Genomic DNA, 5,429 nt, shown 5'->3' on the forward strand with positions numbered 1-5,429 from the left:
CTATCCATCAGGGTCAGTATGATTTTATGAAGGGCAAATCATGTTTGACTAACTTGCTAGACTTCTTCGAAGATGTAACAAGCAAAGTGGATAATTGGGATCTTTTAGATGTAATATATCTGGACTTCTGAGGAGACATTTGATAAGGTGCCACATAATAGGTTAATTCACAAGGTTAGATCATATGGGATTCAGGGTAATTTATTAGCTTGGATAGGTGACTAGCTGATGACCAGTAGACAGAAAATCAGGATAAATGGGTTTTATTCTGGATGGCAAGAAGTAACAAGTTGGGTGCCACAGTGTTCAGTCCTTGGACCCAGCTATTTACAATCTACATTAATGACTTGGATACAGCACTAGAAGGCTGTATAGGCAAATTTGCAGATGACACAAAAATAGGCAGGTCAGTAAATTGTGATGAGGAAATAAGAACCTTACAAATGGATATAGATAGGAAGGAGAGTGGGCCAAAATGTGGCAGATGGAGTTTAATGTGAATAAGTGTGAGGTCATGCATTTTGGTCAGAAAAATGGGAAGGTGACCTATTATTTAAATGGGGAGAGATTTTGGTGTGCTCCAGTGCAGAGGGATCTGGTTACCCTCCTTGATGAGTCACAGAAAACTAGCATGCAGGTACAGCAGATAATAAAGAAAGCGAATGGAATGTTGGCTTCTGAAGCTAAAGGAATAGAATATAAAGGTAAGGAAGTATTGTTGCAACTATACAAGGCTTTGGTGAAACAAAACCTCGAGTATTGTGCACAGTTTCTGTCCCCTTATTTGAGGGAAGATGTAGTGGCATTGGAGGCAGTTCACAGGAGGTTCACTAGATTGATTGCAGACGTGAGGAGTTTGTCATATGAAGAGAGATTGAATAGTTTAGGTCATTACTCTCTAGAATTTAGAAGAATGAGGGCAGATCAAATTGAGGTATTCAAGATGATAAAAGGAATAGATAAAACAGACGTGCAGCAGATGCTTCCTCTTGTGGGGCATTCTAGGATAATAGGTCATAGTTTTAGGATAAAGGGAAGCAAATTTAAAACAGAGTTGAGAAGAAACTACTTCTCCCAAAGAGTCGTTAGTCTGTGTAATTTGCTACGCCAAAGTGTGGTGGACGGTCTAACAGTGAGTAAATTTAAGGAGGAGTCAGACAAATTTTTAAGTGGTAATAGAATGAAGGGTTATGGGGAAAAAGCAGGAAAATGGGGATGAGGAGCAGATCAGGTATGATCAAATGGCATAATTCTGTCCCTATAGCTTATGAACTTATGAAGTTAAAAATGCAACAGTCTTTGACAAGTCCTTTGCTTCATTCACTTTCTGGGAGACCTCAGTTGCCTGTTCTCGATGTGGCCGCTAGAGATACTGGAGACCTCCCTCACCACTCGCTCTCCCTCTTCCTCCCCTCCGCAATTTCTGAAGAAGGATCTAGACCTGAAACATCAGCTTTCCTGCTCCTCTGATGCTGCTTGGCCTGCTGTGTTCATCCAGCTCTACCCCTTGTTATCTCAGATTCTCCAGTATTGGCAGTTCCTACTGTCTCTGAGTGAGTTTTAACCCCATTGTGAAGCCTCTTCTAAGGATGCCTACATTGAAGAAGTTACCTTCCTACCTCCGGAAAGACCTCAGTGGATCTCCCTCCTACTGCAACCCTCTGATCCAACCCTGCCTCTTTGACCTGTCCGTCTCCTCTCCACCTATCTGCTCCTTTATCCACCTTCCATCCCGTCTAACCCTCTTTCTCTATTTATTTCAGAATCCCCTTCTCCTCCCCGATTTCTGAAGAAGGGTCCAGACCTGTAATGCCAGCCTTTCTGCTCCTCTGATGCTGCTTGGCCTGCTGTGTTCATCCACCTCTACGCATTGTTATCTCGCTCTTCCTATGTTGGGCCTCGATGCTGCTGTTGCTGCTGCTGAAGCTGCCACCTCCCCACTCTCCTCCTGCTGTCTCTGGAACTTGCCTGGGGGCAGGACCCACTCGCATGCCAAGATCCTGCCACATTGGGCCAAGATACCAGGTGCCAGGCTGAGAGACCGTCACGGGCCGGGACAGCCCGAGTTGAGAGGACGCCTCGCTGGGTCTGCACTGAGACCAGGAGTGGATGAAAGAAGAAAATAAACGCCAAGAGAGGAAGAAAAGAGAAAAGGAAGAAATGAGAAAGAAATGGTCAAAGCCGACGAACTTTGGCTGAAGCATTCTACTCCACTGCAATCTTGTAATGGACTGGGCAACAAATGCCAGAGATGCTCACATCCTGTACAAGAATGGAAAAAGAGAAGAAGTACTTAAATGTGCATTTGTAATGCCAAGGTATATATGCCAAGAGCCAGAAACTGGGGTTGAATATTTGTGAGAGATAGTAGGAACTGCAGATGCTAGAGAATCTGATATAACAAGGTGTAGAGCCAGATGAACACAGCAGGCCAAGCAGCTTCAGAGGAGCAGGAAAGTTGATTTTTCAGGTCTAGACCCTTCTTCAGAAATGGGGGAGGGAAAGGGAGTTATGAAATAAATAGGGAGAGAGGGGGAGGCAGATAGAAGATGGATAGAGGAGAAGTTAGATGGAGAGGAGACTGATAGGTCAAAGAGGTGCTGCTTGGCCTGCTGTACACCTCTACATCCAGCTCTACACCTTGTTATCTTGAATATTTATGGCTGTTGTTTACCAATGCAGACATGACGGACTAAGGGACTTTTTAGCTGTAGATCTCTAATGACCCTCTGACTTCGAAATATATTTTTGCAATGTAGTTGCTACTGCACTGTAGGAAATGCAGCTGCCAGTTTGTCCAAACAAGCTCCCATCTACAGCCATGTGTTGTAAAGTAATAGTTGCATAATCTGTTTTGTTGATGTTGATTTGAAACAAAATATGTCATGTGACTCTGAGGAGAAATTCCCTGCTCTGTAAACTATTTTTTGTATCCACCTGCAAGGATCGCTATTTAATGTCTTACCAAACAAAAAAGCCCATCTAAGACTGGTGCACACCCTCAGTCCTGCACTGAGTTGTTAATCTATGTAACTAAATCGCTGGAGTGACAGAGAACTAGTGTGGAGGGTTGTTGTAGGTTGCAACGGGACATTGATAGGATGCAGAGCTGGGCAAAAAAGTGGCAGACGGAATTCAACCCAGAAAAGTGTGAAGTGATTCATTTTGGAAGGTTGAATTTGAATGCAGAATACAGGGATAATGGCAGGATTCTTGGCAGCGTGGAGGAACAGAGGGATCTTGGGGTCGACATCCATCGATCCCTCAAAGTTGCCACCCAAGTTGATAGAGTTGTTAAGAAGGTGTATGGTGTGTTAGCTTTCATTGGTAGGGGAATTGAGTTTAATAGCCGCAAGGTTATGCTACAGCTCTATAAAACCCTGATTAGACCACACTTGGAATATTGTGTTCAGTTCTGTTTGCCTCATTATAGGAAGGATGTGGAAGCTTCAGAGAGGGTGCAGAGGAGATTTACCAGGATGCAGCCTGTGCTGGAGAGGAGGCCTTATGAGGAAAGGTTTAGGGTTTTTTCATTGAAGCAAAGAAGAATGAAAGGTGACTTGATAGAGGTGTACACGATGACGAGAGGCATAGATAGAATGGATAGTCAAGAGACTTTTTCCCAGGGCAGAAATGGCTATTATGAGGATGCATAATTTTAAGGTGATTGGAGGAAGGTATAGGGGAGATGTCAGAGATAGGTTCCTTACGCAGACAGTGGTGGGTGCATGGAATGCGCTGCCAGTAGTGGAGTCAGGAGCCTTTAATTTAAGCGACTCTTGGATAGGCACGTGGATGTTAGCAAAATGTAGGGTATGCAGGGTAGTTTGATCTTAGAGTAGGATAATCAGTCGGCACAACATTGTGGGCCAAAGGGCCTGTACTGTGCTGTACTCTTCCATGGTCTTAATAACTATATAAAAACCAAAATACTGTGATGTTGTAACTCAGAAACAAAAACAGGAATTGCTGGAAAAGCTCAGCAGGTCTGGCAGTATCTGTGGAGAGAAATGAGAGATAATGTTTCGGGTCGAGTGATCCTTCTTCAGAACTGATGGTAGATATACTGAGGAAGGGTCACCAGACCCGAAATGTTAACTCTGTTTTTTCCTTCACAGATGCTGCCAGACATTGCTGGGCTTTTCCAGCAATTTTGTTTTTGTTCCTGATTTTCAGGCATCTGCAGTTCTTTCGGTTTTTATGTAGCTAGGAAAATGTCATTTTATATGGAAAAGATAGGGTTGGGGAAAGAGGGTAAAGAGTAAACAATATGTGGAGATAGAGTACAAAGAGAGAGCAGAACAGTTGGACAGACAAAGGAGTGGATAATCATTCGGCGGGAGAGTGAATAGCTGTTAATGACAACTGTTAATGGCTAAAAATGTCAGTATCCAAACACACCTTTCAGGTGAAGCAGCATTTTACCTGCACTTCAAGCAATTGAGTCTACTGCATTCGCTGCTCACAATGTGGTCTCCTCTACATTGGGGAAATGAAGCACAGACTGCGTGACCTCTTTACAGAGCACCTTCTGTGCAGAAAAAAGACCCTGAGCTTCCAGTTTCCTACCACTACAACACACCACCATGTTCCCTGGCCAACATCTCTGTCTCAGGCTTGCTGCAGTGCTCCAGTGAAGCTCAATGCAAGCTGGAAGAACAGCACATTGTTTTCTGCTTGGGAACTCTACAGCCTTCTGGACTCAATATCAAGTTCAATAACTTTACGGCCTGAGCTCTCCCATGTCCTTCGTCCAGACCCCACAAACCTGGCCTTGTTATCACATAGTTTGCTATTACACGCACCCACATTTAGCCAATAACAGTCCACATTGAGAGCTATTCACCCTCCTAGTTAGATGCTCATGCGCTCCTTTATCTGACCAACTGTTCTTCTCTTTCTTTGGACTCTATCTCCACCTATTGTTTGCTTCTTACCCCTGCCCTCTCCCCATCCTGTCTTCTGCATATAAACTGACATTTTCCTAGCTACCATCAGTTCGGTAGAAGGGTCACTCAACCTGAAACATCAACTCTGACCTCTCTCCACAGATGCTGCCAAACCTGCTAACCTTTTCCAGCAATTTCTATTTTTGTTTGTGACAGAGGACTATGTTGTAATTACAGGACAGACAAGGTCTCTTGGCTAAGTGGATTCATTCTGTTATTTAGCTGCTTCACCAGTCTTCTCCCATCATACTTAATCTAATTCCGTCTTCCTTCTGCAATATCCATTCTCGCTGTGAATTGCAATATAAATATAAACTGCTGACAAGTCAAACTATTCTCTGCAAGAGGTTGCCTTTTGTGATAGAAGCATGCATTCTACAGTACAGGTAAAGTAAAATTTCAACATATCAACGCTGGTAACAGACATGCCCCAAAGATATGTGACTCCACCAGGGCTTCCAGAGTAAGCCAGATGACCTT

The sequence above is a fragment of the Stegostoma tigrinum genome, chromosome 20, assembly GCF_030684315.1.
Source record: "Stegostoma tigrinum isolate sSteTig4 chromosome 20, sSteTig4.hap1, whole genome shotgun sequence".
In the NCBI taxonomy this organism is placed as follows: domain Eukaryota; kingdom Metazoa; phylum Chordata; class Chondrichthyes; order Orectolobiformes; family Stegostomatidae; genus Stegostoma; species Stegostoma tigrinum.